This window comes from Stegodyphus dumicola, chromosome 3 (assembly GCF_044657685.1).
Source record: "Stegodyphus dumicola isolate Sdum_Otavi_A_Nest chromosome 3, ASM4465768v1".
NCBI lineage: Eukaryota > Metazoa > Arthropoda > Arachnida > Araneae > Eresidae > Stegodyphus > Stegodyphus dumicola.
The window spans coordinates 144,491,125-144,512,619 of NC_140770.1; the positions used below are offsets into that span (position 1 = coordinate 144,491,125).

General features: G+C 31.2%; 1 protein-coding gene across 7 annotated transcripts in view; it reads right to left on the reverse strand.

The window, feature by feature from the left end:
- The window catches only part of LOC118183479 (GATA-binding factor 2-like), a 550,695-nt gene that overhangs the window by 379,347 nt on the left and 149,853 nt on the right, over positions 1-21,495 (reverse strand). For 4 of the 7 annotated variants that reach the window (XM_085813406.1, XM_085813403.1, XM_085813408.1 and 1 more), the window contains exon 2: positions 5,746-5,834. The gene's annotated coding sequence lies outside the window, so the exon portion shown is untranslated. Of the gene's footprint in view, positions 1-5,745; positions 5,835-8,670; positions 9,537-21,495 lie in introns of those variants that run through there. The other 3 variants (XM_085813405.1, XM_085813407.1, XM_085813402.1) reach the window with 1 other exon arrangement.

Below are 21,495 nucleotides of genomic sequence, written 5' to 3' on the forward strand. Positions count from 1 at the left end.
TCGTTTATTGCTTTTAAATTTCATAGCTTACCAATTAGTAACAGAGAGATTAAATTTGAAAGATGAATTTAATACTACACTGGCGCGCGGAAGATAAAAATTCTTTTCGGGCAATAGCAACACTTTTCTTTTAAATTTCTTGCTGAGTTCGGAAATTTAATATATTTTGAATTAAATTTAGAACACAAATATCTTACGCTTTCCCGAATCGTAACTAATGTATTTTAAACCGCTGTGTTTGTTAATCAGAATTTCTTTAATTTTCACAACCTATAAAATAAATGAGACTAAATTTAAAATCCTTGATTTAATGTGCAGCTATTCGAATGGAGAAATATGTTGGTTCAAAATTTAGCTACCTTTTCCTCAGTGATTCACACACATAACAAGATTTGGAGTCAGTGAACCCCAAATCTTGTTATGTGATTTTAAAGATTTAGTGTATTTACGCATTCGTAATTTTGCACAAATAATAAATTAGTATTTGCAAAACATTAAGGGGGATATAATTAATTCACACCCTTTTTAGAACCGAGAGCTTTGAAAATTGGTATTTTTTATTAACTAATTCTGAACTATTGCCTAACTTTTTTCTTACTTCAATAATAATAAATTTTCCTTCACCCTCAACACTCATTCGAAAGGACAAAACTGGTAGATTTTAAGTATCCTTACTGCACCTAGACCCTAAAATCACAAATGTTCAAACCTCACTTGACCACCACAGCGACGAGAGTAAAAGTTATTACTTATTTACAAAAATTTTTATTTATTTTATGCCCATATATTAAAAAAACTTTATTGTAATAGAAACATGTTTGCAAGACGTTTTTTATAATTTTTCATAGATTTCACAACAGAAATATTTATAGAAATACACTTACTTTTGTATTATATTTTTCCGTGATTATCTACTGTTTCTCAAATTAAAACTGTTTTTAATGCTTACAGCTTAGAATTGTAATAAGCTAGGTAAATGCATGATCAGTGCAAGACTAGCATTAATAAAATCTTTACATATGTTTTGGTGTTTCATAATTTGGTAGAAACATAATATGAAATATATACTTTTAATAAATTTTTTTGTTTATATCCCAGTGGTTAAAGAACATATAATGAGCATATTATTTACAATAAGTTAACATGATTTACATTAAGCACATTATTTACATTAGCATATTATTTTAATTACGTTATTAAGTTATTTTATTATATTTTCGTAAGTAGGTTGCATATAAATAATCCACGAAAAAGATTAACAATGAACATTAAATAGATTAGAAATATATATTACGAACTATCATACTTTCCTCTGCGATCTAATTATTAAGTGTTAAAAGGGGCTTAGAAGGATTAATTGAAAACTTAGATCATAAAAACAAATCTTTGATCTAATAATACTTTAATTCGCTTCCATGAAATATACTGCATCGTTTGAGATTTTCAAATCTGTAATTTTCATTCATCTTATTAGTTACTCTTAGTTAATGAAACTCATCATTTTTCTCTAAATTATAAAATGCGATCTAAAGACAAAACGAGTGTGATCCAACCGCGTTTTTAACTATATGTTAAATTTTTAGTTTCACTCTAAATTTAATTCCTTTACCCTTCCCCCTTAAAAAAATAATAAAAACAGAACTCAAAAATGTAAATTCATGCACTTTAAATGACTTAAAATAAATGCAGGGACTGTTAGACAATTTTACTTACAAACTCTGCATAATGAATATGATGATTAACTATTCATTTGCTAACGCTTGATTCAAAATAGTTATAAAATTATATAAATTCATAATTTTCCGTGTTTTATATAATTCATTTGAAGTATTATTTGAATGGAATTGAATTTGACAATAACGCAACTCTAAGAACTATATATATCGCTGAGATCTTAAAAATTCATTTAGTGCGAAAACAAGTTATTACTACTTGCGCAATTGCTGCAAAGTAAGTTAATAATAATTTATTTACTAAATAATATTGATTAATTGATTATATTATCTCCTAAGTTTAATTAAAGTAGAATGATCTTAAAAGAGTGAATCCATACTAGTAAGTTATATTTTGAAAGATGTTTTGAAGTAACTTGAAAGTAAAATGTTAATAATGTTTTAACGGAGACTGGAATTAAATCATGACGAAGAACAAAATTTCAACTGTAAAAGGAATAAATTAAAGGCAAGAATTAAATTAAATGCATGTAATCATTGTCATTGATCGGAAATTAGTTGACTTTTCAAGGGGAACAAACCAACTCCCGTATATATAAATATATATATATACTTCTTTATTATTCTAAGTTATTACATTTTAAAATTTAGAAAAAAGTATACTTTTTGCTACAAACTGCACAAATATTATTTCTCCTTTTATTTAAATTAATAAATTATTATTATCTTATGTATTATATACATTTTTCATTAAAGTTGTATCGGTGCAGACTATAAAAAAAATTACCTTTTCTAAATTAAAAAATAACCATTTTTTCAAACATTTTATTGCATTAAAAAAATTCTAGAAACATATTTTTATTTAATTATTTTAACCTTAAAAATAAAGAGATTATTTTCTTTAGCATTTCATCTATCATTCAGAAACGTGACTCTTTTGAAAGTTTAAAGACCGATAAATTATCAAATTTTATTTAATATTTAATGATTATAGCTTTTGTATACATTCAGTTTTATTTTCCAAGGTTTGGCTTCGATTTGTTTCAAACTTGTGCCTTTCTGTTAAAGTTCTGATATTAATTCTACATAATTTATCAAGTTATAAATTTATTATTTATTGAAAAAAGCTGTTCTAGAAAATGTCTGATTTTTATTAAACTTTTGACTTCCATAAAAATTAAAATTAATTTAAAATTCAGTAACATACCAATATATATACATATATGTACATATACCACAAAATTATTTATTTAAAAACATAATTATTCCAAGTATTTGCCTGCAATGTGCTGCTGAAAATTGATCATTATAGACAAAAAATAAGAAATTTAGAACCAGTTTTACACAACAACGCAAAAGAATTGAAATTCATTACCAATAAATTTCAAAATATTCAATAAGTAAGAATTAAAGAAACGTGAAATTAAACCTAAAAATTATAAAAACCTGAAAAAATATACCGAAACCAGAAAAAAATATAAAAAGAAGAGGGATTATCTGATATAACGTTTTTCAAGAGAATACATCAGACTCAATTACAATCCTCCTTCCACTTGAAAACACTATGTTTCTGTATCCAGAATTAGGTCATGAACTCTTCTAAAGTATTTAATTATAACAGTTCATCTCGAAATTCTGAAGTCCTTCCCTACGCAGAGTAAAAGTTCAAATGTACAATCAAGTTGAAGAATTAGAATTTTTTTATTGAATTCAAAATTGAAATAAAGTAGAAATACAAAAATTAAAATCTAAAAAACATAATAAACCGAAAACATGAATTTAAAAATTTTAAACTTATTCGTAGGACGAAGAAGCAAACCGAAAGTGAAAAACATTAAACACATCCAAATGGGGGGGGGAATGAACCATTTTTGAATAAAGTAAATAATTAAGTATATTTTTCACATAATATAAGATTAAGCATACATACTTACATAATGTAAGATGGTTTAATATTTTTCACTACCGAGTTGCTTTTTTGTCTTCTAAGTAAGTTTTAAATTCATGTTCTATGTTTATTTTTTTAATATTTGTATTCTACTTTATTTCAATTTTAAATTCAGTAAAAATGTCTAATTTAGTTCTTTTGCTTGACTGACATTGGAAATTTTACCTAGCGCCGGGAGGACTTCAAAATTTTCAGATCAATTGTTATAGTTAAATAATTTAGAATAGTTTATCAGCTAATTTTGGATATAGAAATACAGTGTTTTTCAAGTGGAAGGGAATTGTAATTGAGTCTGATGTTCCTCCTCTTGATAACGTTACATCAAAATTTCATTGAATTCCCCCTTCTTTTATATTTTTGCTGGTTTTGGGTATATTTTTTCGTTTTTCCCATTTCTGTAATTCTTATTTTGCATATTTATTGGATATTTTGAAATTTATTGGTATTGAAAATTTCAATTCTTTTGGGTCTGTGTTGAAAATTGGTTCTAACTTTCTTACTTTTTGTCTCTATATATATTCACGGAACCAATTCACGTTTAGTCACAGCCAAGATAACTTAGTAAGTGGTATAGTTGAGAGTTATAATGCATTGGTATTGGTAGTGTAGATGTAACTTGAACACGTTTACGGCATAGATGGAATGATGGACCTTGCAGACAGTCATGACCGAATTCAACATGATTTTATTATTGGGTAAAGCAGTTCTGGGTCCACAATGCTTGCTTCAAACATGATTACGGCTGCATAGTTTTTTATACGCAGCTACATTTTAGAACTATACAAGAACATGAATGGGCAGAGACATAGGTTATTCAAGACAAAGCAAACGGCAAAAGAGTGTGCGTGGTTGGATTGCAGAGATACTTGCAGTAAAATTTTTTGTTAATCTGATTGGCTAAGAACTACACGCAGTGCACAAGTTCAAAATTATATGATGCGGAATTAGTTTTCAGCTATGACGAATTTATTACTGTTTTCGGCTATTGACTCATTGAAATGAAGCAATGGACTTAGAGATTGTGATGAAAGAGAATTAGATGTAATGTTGTAGAGGAAATATTGATAGCGTAGATGTAGAAATACTCTCTTTTGTAGATGCTGAAGATGTTGATTCACCATAAAAAGTAAACTGGGCAGCCGAGGCAGATAAAATGCTTATCTTTATTTTAAAAATCAGGTTGCGACCACAAAAAACTTGGGTCACTATTTGCACCTGTTTCAAAACGCTTACGTTTTTGATAGCTTTGTGCAGTAAGAAGAAAGCAGCAAGCAGCAGTCCAGCTAGGCCTAAGTGTAGAAAACAAGTAAGTTGTGTTCAGGTTGAAATTTTAATTCGGAATGTGTTAGCTTCGGTTCTCAATGCATATGACTGGATAATTAATACTTCCGTAAAATTATTATTGGCTGTTTGAATTTTAGTTCCATTTACATAACTAGCGTTATGTAAGAGTCATATGACATGGATTAGTCTCGAAATGATGCAATGCAGAAAGAGATTATTTTGAGATTATTTTCAGAATAGAAATAGGAAATACCAAATTAAACCTAAGCATTAAGGGGCTATTACTAATTTAAATTATGGCTTATATTTACATATTTTGTATCCTCACACATATATATATTTAATGCGCAGAGGAAGGAGTCAAAATTTAAAATCTGCTGGATATAGGCACAATTGGAGAGTTAAGTCAATTGCGGCCGCAAATGTGAATTCAAATAAAAAAGGAAATTAATCCGGCTCGACTTGTTCCTCTTTACTCTGGATCAAATATCTACGCTAACATCTCAGTGTTTTTATATCAGTGCTTCCAAAATTGTGCTTTCATTACATATATATATATTCATCCATACACACATACATGACGCATGTAGAATTTATTCTTTCGCTAAGTGTTAAAATTTTCCCCGAATTCCATTGTGAGAGAATATAAAGTATAGAAAAAGGAAATGAATAAAATCTATTGAATTTTGTGGGTGAAAAACTAAGGCTATATGAACACTAAATTTTTTCAAATAGTTACGCTATTAAATATACTTGCCAGTACGTACACATTATGAAGATAACTCTATTAAAATATCATAAAATATCAGATATAAAACTGATCCAGATAAAATATCTTACCGGAATCTTAGTAAGGTAAACTCAGTAAAGTCTATCCTAGCGGAACTAGTGCTGTTCCATAAAATTCACTTCTAACATGATTTTAACACCTGAAAAGAAAATATTTTACATATTTCAGATATTAAATTTAAATGACACAGACTCATATCATTGTTTATTTGCATTCAGTTTTAAAACTTTCAGACATCCGTTCAGTTTCATCTAGACAGCTCAAAGTCTATTTCTCAAAGAATAAATGTGAGCCGTTTTCTTTGAAAGTGATGTAAGTCCATTTTAGATTATGTGGATATATTTAAGGGATTGTATTCGAATGGTTTAAAAAATATTGGTATATGCTGATCATTTTATGTTTTTAAATATTAAATTTATTTAAATTTATAATATGATCGTTTTTAAAGTAATAGTTAAAAGAAATTTATACTTTTGATGACCTCTAATGGACCAAGGTCAACAGAATGTGAAAATCAAACTTTTGAAATATTAAATATGGAATTTCAATTAATTCATATTAATTTTTATGAAATGTTTACTAATCAATATTTCTTCAGATAATGCCATTTAAAATTACTTTAATTACAACTTTATATTAATATGTGCCATTATTATTAATTATTGCTTTTTCTACAATCTGCTTCCTAATTTTAATTGAAAAACTGGTATAAAATACGACATTGGACAGATTTTTAGAATTACGTTTGCAAATTTCTGAAAACTTTCATTCTTATATCGCAATCCAAGCTAAACAAACAAATAGCAAAATAAGCAAAATAGCAGAATAAGCAAAAATCTCGGCTTACATTCTGTAAATAAAATTTTGAACACAACTATATGAGAAAAATGAAATATGAACGATAAAACTTGAAAACGATTTTAAAAAATTCAAAATCTTTTAAATAATAACTTTATTTTTGCAACTGTAAAATTCAAACTATGTGCTCATAAAACTGAACAAAATAATATTATTTTGCGAATTATTATTTAATATATTATGCCCCAAAGCACTACAAATCCACAGCAATAGTGTTAAATGAAATGTTGTAATACGCTCAATGTACAATTAAGTAAATTTTGAAAATAACGGTCAAATAATTCTGCCAAGTTTATAAATGAAAAGTATTAATTCTCTAAATATAATTTTCAAAATATCCCAAATATAACAAATTCAAAAAATTTAGTTACTTAATATTATGCAAACGAGTATTTAAAAAAAATTCACTTGAATCTTCTGTAGGAATTTACAATAAAAATTTTTAACTATTACATTTGATTTTAAAAATATCATTCAACTTAAGGCTAATGTCTGAATTTTAATAATTAAACTATACTAATTACAATGATTCATAAAGCAAATTTTAATAGCATTTTTTTAATTATTTTTTTCTGTCATCAGTTAATTCCAAAATAGATCATTTACGAAGTAAGCAATTCATGGTTATTTGTTACTCTAATTATGTTTCAATTGCATAGTTGATATTAAATTATTGCTAATAATTAAGGAATATTTAATTGATAGACATCAAAGTTTTAAAAATATTTTCGTTCCAAATAACTTTATCGTAATTCAAATCTAAGAGTGCTCCATAAAAAGAAATATAGACTTCTCTCCGGACAAGATTTATGATAATGCATTTAAAACTCAATATATTATATAATGGCGATGTGCATATTTTGGCTGAACTCTGAAACACTGATTAACGTGAATTTTACTCTAAAAGCACTTAAAAAGTTTTTAAGAGCACAATTTCCCAAACTTAGCACTCGCTGTCAATGTTTCTGCAGCACATCTATGCCCACCAGGTTTCACTTGGGACAGAGTGGTTAAAGACCGTCGAATGCTGGGAATTCGATCCGGGTTCGATCTCTGGCAAACAAGCTGGCGGTATGATTGTTTTTTATGGGTTCCTTTTCTGTAACGTGAATACGACCAACATTTCCATAGAAAATCTTCCTTGAAGGCACCTATACTCAGGCAGAGCTTCTTGTGCTTTACTTTATTCAAAAACCCTAATCTTACCTATGCTCACCAGACGGCAACACCAGTGAACATTCGTAGTTCGACCAGAGTTCGAATCTCGGCCATTGGGATTGTTTGTATGAGCGTTTTTGTGATATTTGTCAGGCGTAATGCTAATAAAAGCCAGTTTTCCTTAGAAAAATCTTCCACGAAGTTAAGTTCCCTTAAGCCAAGTCGCCCTAGAGTGCTTTTTTATAATCAAGTATGGCCTACCAGCAGACGACGGGTAAAGTCGCTGAACACTGGTAGGTCAGTCCGGATTTTGAATATTGGCGAACGGGCTGGACATATGAGCGTTTTCGTGGTTTTATCCACGTGTAACGTGTATAACAGCCAGTTCCGCTTAAAACGTCCTCCAGGAAGGCAACCCTTTCCTTAAGCAGATAGCTCTCGAGAGCTTTGCCGTAATTAAATAAACCAAACCATTATCAAATAATTCATTCCAATTAAAAAAATTTACTAAATTTTTTTCTAAATATTTGTGTTTTCTAAAAACTGTAATAGACCAAAAGCATTAAAGAATAAGATAAGATGAATAATTAACGATTAAAATTATAGTGTTCACGATAGGAATCTATTAAAGAAATTAAAAAAAAAAAAATTATCAGCAGTGCATTCAATAAGACAACCTTCCCAATTATAAATTAAAATTGCTTGATAACTGATAGTAAATTGCTTGATTATACTAAGTTTCACAAATGCATTCCTACGTAATTCTTTTTTACAGTAAGTTAATGTATATAAAATGCAACATTTAAAAAGTAGATATAAGTAAATTAAACTGAATTTACCAAAGTTAAAAATGCTTTTGAATGTACAAATATATATATATATATATATATAATTCTGACGATTTCTATTAGGTATAATAAAATGACCATCTACATGTAAAATATATTTTAATAACTTACCTCTATTCAAAATTATCCTTCGTTTTCTGATTCTAGAATTATCCCAAATGTGCTTGCTTAAAGAAGCCGATATATGTTTACACAATTTTCATTTTCATCAAAATATCCGAATTATTTTGCTTAAATACCCTACATTGTCTACATTTACCACATGAAGTAATAATTATAATTATTTACTTCAGTAATTTCAGCTTGTCTAAAAAGTTACTGAACTGTAACTATTTCCTCGTTTTCTGAATTTTAAAACATTTCTGCAATACGAAAGGTAACCTTCCCTTCAAAACCACCTATAATTGAGTCACCTTTAATAGAGCTAGCCACCAACATTTTTTTGCTAGACTATTGTTTGGTTGAAGCTAAATTTGGCAGATTGTTTTTGCACCATTGTTTCTCGGCACTTAATTGCCTTTCTGGTGGACAAAAACTTTGTTGATACGGATAGCGCCCACTGGTGTACAGTTTTAAAACTTCCTATTCTTATTGACCTCTAGAACACACTCACAGCTCCGTTTAGATAACCCGGATCAAGGGTTCAGGATGCAAGCCTGAATGTTGAAGATGTTCTGGTGGGGCCGGATGATCGCTTGGCATATGAGACGCATCGATATTAGCTGTTGACTCTTTCATTCGATAGATATGCAAATGTCTGTTGTCTTTTCCGAATTTTTCCCAGCTCTCCTAACGCTGGATTTAATTGGACCAACGCAATGCGGGATGCAGATGTCAAAGGAGGTACTCATCGATTCTGATCACGTCGTCACCACAGAATGGGACAATAAAGCATATAATCCACCTGCAAAACGTATCGAGAAGGCAGCCAGTAGCCGTCTCTGCCATTATTTGCCCAAAAGGAATGGGATCCTTGCGCGTGACATTCGAGATCTCTTGTGTCTTGGAAAGGTGTGTGGTAGGAACGGATTTCTTTTGCTTAGCTTTTTTGTCTCGTTTTAATTCGCCAAGAGTTTGTTTTAGCCGGTATAACTTATTTGAGGTAATTAGTCCAGTGCTCCAGGGTCGACAGTACCCTTGAGGCTGCTTCTGCTCGACGAAAGAGAAACAAGGACGCAGGAGGGTCATTGGTATGGGAGGCGCGCGATTCGATTCTTTTTTATTTTCTCCTTTTTCTTGCGCACATAAAACTTGTTATAGAGCTACTTCGAGGGTGCGAGTTAGTGACTTTGCGAGCGTGTGACAGGATGTCGAAGGGTTTGTTTTCCGTTTGATTTCGCGGTCGTTAGTTTTAGATCTCAAGCAAGCTAATGAATGAATACTCATTTAGTTAGAAACACAATGGAAGGCTACTGAAAAAACAAAACCAATTTTTGCCTCGAGCTTCTTAATTAATCTAAAGAAACTTCATTTGAAAAACACGCTCATCAAATCGATTGAACACTTTCAAGAAAAACATAATTTTATGCTTTTTTAGCTATATTTAAAATTTAAATAGGATGGATCGTCTTATAGATGCTTGATTTACTTTAATAAATTTTATATCTTTGGCTAGAACGGCCAGCAGATTACGAAAATAAAAATGAGCTAAGGAAATCTAAAAGTGCACTTATTCAGAAGAAAATTGCTTTGAGATACACCTAAATATTTTGTTTATTCACACACATATATATGAAAAGATTTTTAAAAAATGCCCACTGATAAACTGCTGTTTGCCGCTTACAAATAAGTTCCGTAGAAAAGAGAATAGTTATAGACTGCTATAGGCAAACGTACGTAAACATACTAAATGTATACATAACAGTTTGATGAAAGGATGAATGTGTATAAGTAGCAGAAAAAATATGAAAAAAATAGCTAAATATTGCATAACAAGTAATAAAAACATTTTTTAAAGTCAATTCCTACTTAGGCCAACAAAGAAAATTTTTAAAAATACAAAAAAAAAAAAAAAAAAAAAAGAATTAAAAATAACATTTGTTATATGTGAAAAAACTGTATTAACATCAAGTGTCATCCACTACAAGTTTAAAAAAATGCAGTTGAACTTGAGTGGGTAAATAAAAAGTGTTTTATTAATGACTGAAAATTTGAACAAGATATAGGAAGAGTGTAAACTAGAAGTAGGAATTTAAAAAATAGATACGACAGTCACGTGGTAATCCTCCTCATTTTCACTCATTTATCCACTAAGAATCCGAACGAAGGAAATACACCATGCGTATAATTTCTGAAGGAGCGAAGAAGAAATTAGACGCTTAAAAAGCGTATATGAAAAGATGTTATTATATTATTAATAAAATTGCTAGTTATTAATAGTTTTATTTCCATCTCGTAGGTTGCGACCTATTCCTTCGGCAAAGGGAGAAACAAAATTTCTTTTTAAGCTATATAGTTCAAATTCGGAGAATCTTATTACCAGGCAAAAGATAACAATAAATTTTAAAAGCATTAACTAATGAGAGAATATCTTTAATGGTCGTAGTATCCTTCCGCAATTAACAGGTTAAGGTGAGCCGCAAGGGGAAAGACAGTAATACTGGATTATTGCAGCTGAAATTCGCGCTTTCATCAGCAAGGAAGTAAAAACTCCCTGTTATGAACTATATAACGACGTCTTCATGTAGCGTTCACGCGAGGGTTTGCAGTAATAATTGGCATAAGCCGAACTTCGTTACTAGGCAACCAGACCTTCATCGTCACAGAAACTGGTCTAAGGATTTGTGACTTATATCGCGTGTCTGACAGTATGAAGCCCACGAAATTCATCGTCGCCAAGAGTGCAAGATTGCACCTGTCGTTGGCAAGAGCCTTGAGCGCTATACAGGGAATAGAACGACTTCGCTTCAATTCCGCAACCAATTTTGATGGAGAGAAGCATGGGGGAGGGATGGACCCGAGGGTCTCCCACACCTCTTCCCCTACCATCAACCTCTCGAGAGGACATTCGGCTAGCCGGATATTTTGAGTGCTCACTTTCTGCGCAGACACTATACATTTACAAAAATCCATGCCTCCTCCGAGATTCGAGGATAGTGGTTAATAGTGGTTAGCAACATTGACTGCCCTTCGGTACGGCAGTCAATGTTGCTAACCACTATTAACCACTATCCTTGTTGGGCGACAGTATGAGAACTTTGTCTAACTATTCTAACCGATCAGTTTTATGCCAACCTGGTAAATGAACCAGTCGCAACTAAGGAAACATGAATTGACATTCGGCTGAAAATTTCACATACTCAGTTCGGCATTCACGCATGCGCAACTAACTAAAAAAAAAAAAAAGACTTAACTTCGCTTTCGAGTATAATCTACAACAATTGCCTAACAGAGGTGAACGATTTAAAAAAATATATTATTTAAGTTATACAACTTAAAATACTCCGAAATACATAATTCTAACAAGTATTTCTAACGCCTTATATTATGTACATGTTCTTTTTCTTAATATTTTAGTTTATCGTTCTGCTTACATCTTTCGTCTGAAATAAATGGAATTAAATTTTATTACTTAAAAAAATTAATCATAATAATTAGAAATTTAATCAAAACATTCCACATCCTTAGAATCCCAAACTGAAAACAGCATTAACTAAAAGTGTATGAAACGAATACAATATTTTTTATGATATTCTTATTTATCTTAACCAATGAAATACCAGTGAAGCCTTAAGTTTTATACAAGTTTCCCACTCATTTTAAATCCACAAGTACAGATGTTTTTCTAACAGGGAACTTCATAAAACGTTACTCTTTTCAGCTGCTCCCGTCACAAGACTTTTTATGTGTCAGTTCAAAAAAGAAACAAAATCGTCTTATTTTATCCGCAACTTATCGTTTATTTATATACATAGTAGAACTCTAAACATCAGTCTAAACGGGACAGTAATAAACTGGGATAATCTGGTTGTGATATTTTTCTGTAGATCAAATTCTTTATTTGATGAAACCTAAGTGATTTATTTTTTATTATAATTTTTTATTTCAACAAAATCTGGGTATTCGAAAACAAAATTGTATCTTAAAAAAATAATACTCAATTGAGCAAAATTAAGCAATTAAATTACTTTTTTCTCTTAACACATAACCTATTCCACTTTCAACTGAAATGTAACAATGAATATGTAATTTATGTTTATCTAAGTTCTTAAAATATAAATATATTGTCTTCTTTTATATTTGCTGGCCAACTCTTTTTTTCTCCTTCCACTATTTATGCGTTGTTTCACTTTGATTCCAGTCTTGGCACTCGGCAAAACATAAGATATTTATTTTTCAGTTAAATCTCTGTGTTACTGATTAACAAACTAAGCTATTTAAAATGAATAGATGAAGTTCTAAAGAATATTATTATTTTTTTAACTTTTTAATCGGATTGATTTAAATAAGAATCCGTTTAATTCATGATATATCTAATTTAGAATATTCAATATTTTTATAGAAATATGTTGTATATTAAAAGAGCCCATATGGACCGTTAAAATCTGAACACTTTCAGAATTTTTTTAACAAAATATTTTTATTTGTATTGTAGAAACATTAGGTATTTTTGGAAGCAGGAAAGATGAAAAATAAGCAACGCCTTCACCGGGAATCGAACCGCGGACCTCTGGAATACGCGCCAAGCGTGCAGACCACTACACCATGACGGCACGCTAAGAAGGCGGGTATAGTATAGTATAAATTTAAAAATAGTATAAATAAGTATAATATAAATATAGTATAAATTTATATAAATATATTTATAGTATAAATTATAATAGTATAAATTTAAAAATAGATGTATATTAAAGCTCTGTGGTGGTGGTGGTGGGGAAATGTACTATATTATGTTAAATATTTTAAAGTCTATGAAAAAGATGTTAAGGAAGTGAATAAGCTCAGAATTTTGTTACGAGAAATTTTGTTATAAGCTCAAAATTTTTTTATAAGGAAAAACATTCAGCCTGTTTGATTAAATTAGTTTTTATTTAAATAGAATCTCTAAATCGAAACATATAATGCTACTTTTAGTTTTACTACATTAAAATTGGAATTGGAGTTCCGGATAGCTAAACGCCGGTAATTAAAGTTCTACTGTAATTTTTAAAAGAGTGCATATTTACATACATCAAATAGAAGGAAAACTAAGACCGTTCAACTTAAAAATTTCTCTGAAGAAAGACGTTGAGAACTGATTATTGATCTTTTTTCCCGCCCTTTTCAGAAAAGAAGTTAATGCTTTTCCGAATACGGTTTCCTTTCCAGAATTCGAGCGCAGACGACACGATAGTTTTCGTGAGTAAACACCTCGTCTCTGGACAAACGCATACGAATGAGCGAGTTAAACAAATGTGATCGAGAAAATTCCCTCATACGGTCCAAAATAAAAGACGGAAGAAGCAGCTGATTCTATTCGATGGGTTCACTGCATCTACTGGGCATGCGCCAGCCGTTACTCAATGGATAAAGAAAGATCATCAGCGTTTTTTTAGTTTCCTTTTTTTTTTTTTTTTTTTTTTTTTTTTTTTTTTTTTTAGTCACTTTTTTCCGTAACATACCAAGTATTCATTCAAGTATGACGAAGTTTCATCAGTTAAATATAAGATATTATCTTTCACTATATGGTATCTTACGTAATCTTTTCATGAATTTGGTATTAATATGAAGAAAAAAATTATTTCGGTATTTTGTTTTTATTCGGTTATGTGAAGAAAAATGTTTCTTAGTTACCGTAGAAAAAGTTGAATTTTAATTTTTAAAGCACCTTTACATAAGTCAATATATTTCAATTACACTGGCAATGAGATCCAAAAATCAACCATATCCATGTGTAACCCGAACACGAGCTAGTTTCCTTTAAAAAGTCTTTTACGAAGGCATACCTTCTCTTGGCAGATAGCTCTCGTGTGCTTTGCCATTTTCAAATAACTTGACCTAACCTAATATAACCTTTGTAGCTGAGAGGAGAATGGGAAGACCGTAGATAGGACAGCCGGTAATAAATTTCATAAAATGCCAGTCTTATGTGGAAAAGGTGATAGACGATTGCCATGTGTAATTTCCAGTTTCTGAGATTTTCAACTATAATGTGGTAAGCCGAATTAGTTTGAATCTCATTTTTTTATCTTTTTGGAAATCTAGGGAGATCACCATAATGACAGGCTTCGAGGACCATAAATTGAGAAACGTTGGTCTAATTTTATACCATGGTATAAAATAATTATCTAGCTTAGTATTTTTATTCCTAAACCTTGCCTTCTAGCAAACAATTTTTGGAATGGTACAAAGTTATGGTTGCCTTTTATGGTAACTAAGAAATTCTCAAAAATTCATTCACTGAGAATGTACTTAGAAAGCTGCAGAAAAAAAGAGTAATTTATGCAAACATTTATTCATTCATTCACAGAAAAGTGGTCCAGCTCACCAAGAGAGCGAAGTTAGCAGTAAAGCCTTACTAAAACAGAGGAAAAGACCATCTTAAAGACCCACTCTCCAAAACAGAGGAAAAAAACATAAAATAAGACAAAAAAACATATTCCCTATATATTAATAGTTATTAGGTCATGATTATTATTTATAAATAGCATTAGATCTCTACAAAATAGTTGGAACCTTTTCTAATCTATAGAAAACATTCTCTGAATGTATTTATCCCTAATTAATTTAGTTATTGGAGAGATCCCCACGAAGTGTCAGGAGTCAGCGATAACTTTATAATGTTTCATTCATTAGAGGTCTGAATTTAAGTCGGGGAAGATAATCTGAGAAGCACCCATGACTAGTCAAAACGTATGAATTTTTCTGAAAATAATACAATATTTTATCAAATAAATACGCTTCTCTGCATTTTCTTAATGACTTTTCCATTCGTTAAACAGATATTTCTTAATAATTCGAATATATATTTTTTTAAAATTTCCCTGGACATAGGAATCCTCATCACCTGATGCAACCTGCTTCAGGTTGCCTGCCAGCTGTACCATATCCAAAGACAACCAGAAGCTTTCCCATAAAATGGAAATATCATGCTTCTATAGCTTTCCCATAAAATGGAAATATCATGTGGTCGAATGAATTCTTCATTACGAGTGCCTATAGAGAACAAAGACTAACAGTGAATATACAAAATTTTGAGGCACTTGTAAACCTTAATTAACTCAATCTGATAAAAAAATTATGTAATATCAAATATGATAGAAAACTGCTTACAACTAATTTAATTGGGAATAGTCCTTTTAATTTCTTATTTAAATTCATATACAACCCTTTCAAAGAATGTATACCGCACCATTTGAGACCTTATTTCAACAGTGGTAATTTTCAATGCGAAAGCTTCTATTCAGTTATCATTTGAAAGTGAAACAAGGAAGTCAAGCCTATAAATACTCCAGCTGCTTTATGCGCAGTCTCTTTCTATGCTTGCTCCTGCCTGAGTAATGCATGTTTCTTCGCTGAGCTGTATCTTCTACTGTTTAAAACGGGATCAATGTATATAGAATTAGGGCTTGCAGGTTGCATCCATTGTACTGAGTGATTTCTACAGAATGTGCTTCTAAAGCATTGTTTTTTGTTCAGAAATGAATGTGTTTAATCGTCGCACAGGCTACATCTGATTGCAGCTGTGTAGTCATGCATTGTAATGCCATCACCTTCTCAACCGGGACTAAAAATTATTGGTGTCTCATTTAGACTGTTCTCTCATCCTACTAACAAATTATCACGTATATTATTTAATCATATGTCTTAAAAAACCTTGTCTGTATTGTCTGTCTGTCTGTAGTCTTGTTTTGTACCACAAAAGCAGAGTCCACGTCATTTCCAAAACCAGATCCGCCAGAGTGGAAATTCAAATCGCAGTTATTCTAATCCCAGTTAATCTAAGTGGAAAATTATTCAAATCCAAGTTATCGTAAGGAACTAGCTTCTTTGCAATGTAGCTGCATGGATTTTGGATGGATTTCTCTGTAGCACATTTCTCAACGCATTTCTTTCAAATAGCCGAATTTGTGGATTAAAATGAGATATCTTAGATTTTTCAGAATAGCAATAGTCTCCGGCGCTAGAGATAAAAATGTTTCATTTCTAACAATGTTGGCACTTCTCACTTTCAAATCGTTAGGCCTTTTTAAATAAAAATTCGTTAAATTTGTACTAAATATGTGAATAAATCTAAAATAAATTTGAAATTCAAAATTCAAGTTTCAAATTCCCCATGCTAGCGTGGAGGACTACATGTATTAAAAACTCGGTGGCTGGTATTTCTGTTGCTCTAATTCCCCCCCCCCCCCCCCCGTATTAGAAACATACACATATGCTGATTCTTTACTATTTAATTCTTTTTTGAATAATACATGAAGATAACATTTGGTGGCAACATTTAAAAAATGGATTCGAACACGAAAGTGATAGGGGCAAAAAGTGAGCTTTAAGTAGTTGTTCAATACTCAAACTCCTCGGAATTCTGCTAAATAGAAATACCTGTATATTTCTTCATTGATAGCATTGCTATTCTTCTTGAGATATAATTTAAAGATCTACTAAGGGAAGATAAATTTTGAATATCAAGCGTACTTAGTAGCATAGTTCTTAACAGATTAAGTCCTATCCAGGAAATGAAGATTCTTTTGAAAATTATTTGAATTGCAAATATTTCAGCCTCGACATCGTTCGGAAGACTAACCCAAAAGAGGATTAAGGGATTGATATAAGAACGTGAAACTGTTATGAAGTGGGTTCGATTTCTCAAAAATATGTATAATCGATTTTCCATTTTAAAAATATGCTAAGTGATTTTGGGATTTTTCTACATTTATTAATTTTTATTTCTCTTTAACTTAACTCTGAAAACTAATTGGAATTTAAAAATAAGAAGTTCACGATTTGAAATAAAAAATACATAAAAAAAGTAAGGACGCTCCAAATGGTATTTGAGCTTAGTAGTATTTTTATTTTATACAATTAATTTCCATAAATTGCAGACTGATATGAGTATTGACGTAATGGTATAATAGAAGTGAAATATTCTATGGTGAAAATTTAATGGTTACTTAAATTGTAAGATTTACATACCGATGAAATCACATTTATGTCTTTCTTTCAAAAATTATATTAGTTGATTGTATTATGAATGCAAAATGCGGTGTAAAATATCAGTACATAACAGACATAAAATATCTGTGCATAGCTAAATAAATCAAAACCAAATTATACCGATATATGTACTTTTTTATAAAATTTAAAAAAAATTCTGAAATATTGAGCTGCCTTTCATTTGTTCTGCAAACAAAACTGCAAAACCTTAATTTATTCTGTATTTTCAGATGCGAGCTTCAATATATTCATAAATAGCAAACGTTTTTGACGGTCGATCTCTTGAATAATTTTTCAGGTTTTTATTCCCGCTTTCCAGCCTTTTCACAGTCTATCCCTTTAAAAATTTCTCAATTTTCTATCTACTCAATTCAAATCATTCTGACAGTCAACCAATTCAAGAATTTATCAGTTTTTTATCAATATCTTCAAAGTTTTTGACACTCGACACGTTCAAGCATTTCTCAATTTTTATCGACTTCTTCAAACATTTTGACAGCAGACTCCATAAGAGTTTCTCAGTTTTTATCGACCCCTGTAAAATTTTTGGACAGTCGAACCTTTCAATAATTTCTTTGTTTATCGACCCCTTCAAATACAACAGTTTTTTTGTCAATCCTGCCAAATTTTTTGACAATCGACTCATTCAAGAATTTTTCAGCTTTTTGTGGACCAGTTCCAACTTTTTTGATGATCTACTCGTTCAAAAGCTTCATAGTTTTTATAGACCACTCCAGACTTTTATAGTCGACCCCTTCAAGAATTTCTTAATTTTTTTTATCGAGTAAACTTTTTTACAGTTGATTCCTTCAAGAATTTCCCAGTCCTTTACAGACGCCTTCAAACTTTTTTGACAAATGATCGTTTTAAGAATTTCTCTTTTTTTTATCGAGACATTCAAATTTTTGATGATCTACCCCTTCAAGTATATCACAGTCTTTATTGATCACTTCAAACTTTTTGACAATCGGCTCTTTAAAAATTTCTCAATTTTTTTATTCATCTATTCAAACTCGTATATAGCTGATCCCTTCAAAAATTTCTCAATTTTTAATCAACTCCCTTCAAACATTTTTGACAGTTTATGCTTCAGGAATTTCTCAGTGTCTTAAGGAACTCCTTAAAACATTTTTTAAAAATCATTTATATTATAATTATTAAGATTATGTGGATCTAATATTATATTCAATGTGATGCTATAAAGTATTTTCTCCCTCCTTCCTGTGTCCGTTGGTGGTGTAACGGTAACGCATTCAGAGCGTATTTGAGTATTCCAGGTTCGAGTCTTGGCGACGGCATTGCACATTTCTTCAGTTTCCAGACATCTAAAAAAATCCTAATGACTCTACATTGCGTTATAATAACACCCTTCCTGCCCAAAGCATCAAGTATCTGCTTCCATACTTTTCAGTTTTTCAGATGTTGGACTTACAGGTAGTGGATCTTCAGTTTTCTCCAGATGGAGGTGCGTTGAGAATCAGTGGTTAGGCTGAATGGGTACTCGTCGATGACAAGAATGCTTTCGCACTGATACTTAGTCCAGAGCTGATGTTCTCTGCTCCGTGGTAGACGAATTCTCTTGTGGGCAGAAGTGAGAGACATGCAGAAAATGAGAATTCTTCTTGCAAACAGACGAGATCTTAATGCTCTATATTAACCTTTTTTGGAGTGGATTTGGGCCTCAGCTCATTTTTACTGACTACAATCCATGTCCAGAAAGCTAATCTGGTGGACGATTTTCTGAAAAGTGACGATATTAACCGGATCGAAAGGCCAGCTAGATCTCCAGGTTAAATCCTGTAGAAAATCTCTGAGCCTCTCTTGGGAGAGCAATTGCAATTCTTCTTTCCCCTCCTAAAGCTCCAAAAACCTGAAAATAGCACTGCAGCCGTAATGGGAAAGATTCCCATACAAACTCATAAACTGCCTCATTTTCTCTATGAAGGCCTGAGTGATGTATGACCTTTAAAGAGAGCTATACCCCGCATTAATAAAATTTTTGTTCGTTATTGCAAACTCTGTTTTAGACCTTGCTGTATTTTCTCTCTCCTTACGCATGCCTTCATTGTATAAGTGGAAATCTATCGAAGCAACGGAAAGCTCCAGAGTTCAAATCCTGTCGAGAACATCGCGAATTTCTTCAGCTCATGAAGCAAAAAGTGTACCAAAATTGCTGTACGGTGTAATTTATCGTGTAGCATCAACTGACTTCCTTGCTAAATTTCATTAAAATGTGTCCATCAGTTTTGGAAGTAATTGACCAAATGTGGAAGTTCTGTTAATTTTGAACACTCGTCTGGTTAAAATTAAGAAAAATCATGATTCTCTAAAAGATCTATGCCGTTTAAAAACCCATTGTAATTCAGAGTATGTGCATTCAGTGTTCAGAATCACTGATTATGATGTGATACTTATTCACGGTCAACGATTTTTCGCCCTATTAAATTCTAGGTTACATTTCTGAAGTTCATTAAACAAGAAAATCAACAAACCAACTGATGGAATGAAGTCTGATAATAAAAGTATATGCTGTCCGCTCATTAAGCCTTGTAAAATATTCCAAAAAGCACGGTGCCCATTTAATTTATCGTCGTCGGTTGTTAAAGCGACTAACACAATCAACCCCGAGGCAACATATAATTTAATCAATTCGCTGTAATCCAAAAATCGCCATTAACCTTCCCACTAGCCCGACATAAACATCACACAAAACTAACCCTAAATTATAGCGTATATTTCAGGACTGTCTCTCCCACTATTTTTTTTCCCTCTACTCCGCTTCCACTCACCTACACCCCTGCACAATCGACGGGATTAAAGTTGCAGTTAAGCTAGCCGAGTATGAAGTCGCATCGACCAGTTTTAATGGCTTCATTAAGAACAGATTTTGGGCTCTAATTTATCGGCGAATATATTAAAAGTAACGAGCATCAATGGCGTCGTTTATATTCTGCGACGACCAATGCAGTAGAAAAAAAGTACGAAAAGCAAAAAAGAAGCGAGGCAAAAAAAAAAAAAAAAAAAAGGAACGTTTGACATCTTTGCGGCCTGTCGAAAAAAATACACAAAAATCGTTGTAGACCTTCTGTAATGCGCATGATATTATTCATCTCATCGTTTCCCATACTGTAGGGTCATCTAGAGAACACTGTCCTTTGAAAACATTAAATATACAGTCCAGAGAATAGTTTTTAGGAAGGCAAGAAGTACATGAAATGACTGCTTTTATGTAATGTTTGCGTTTGTTTGTCAAATTATTCTGTGTTCATAGTTAAGTGTTTTCAAATGCAATAGCAATTATGAAAGAAAGCACTCATTGAAGGCTTACAGCTTTTAACAAAGCAATGCATGAAAGGCTACGTTTTTGGTCTTGCCGAAAAATTGTTTTCTTAACTGGTTATTAAAAAACGTTGGGAAAGCAATGGTTTTTCGACATCTAAATCTACAAGAGGTAATACTATCAACAAGAAAGGGGAAAAAATCAAACTTTAGCTAGTGGAAAAATTGTTCCAAATACATGTCAAGGAGAAAACGGAATGTTTCGAATGTCATAAAGAAGATATATTTAATGTTAAAAGGGGTGTTGGAAGCCAAAAATCTTCAAAAAAACGGTGATTTCGGATTTTTGCTCTTTAATCTCTATGAAAATTAGAATCTTAAAAAATCTAGTTTTAATTTGTCATCGAATGCTTTGATAAATGATGATTTTTACATAAAAAGTGTTTTTGTCCAAACTTGATTTTTTTATGCTCCATGTGCCTTTACTCAGGAACTACTGCTGACAAGTATCAAAAATTTTTATAG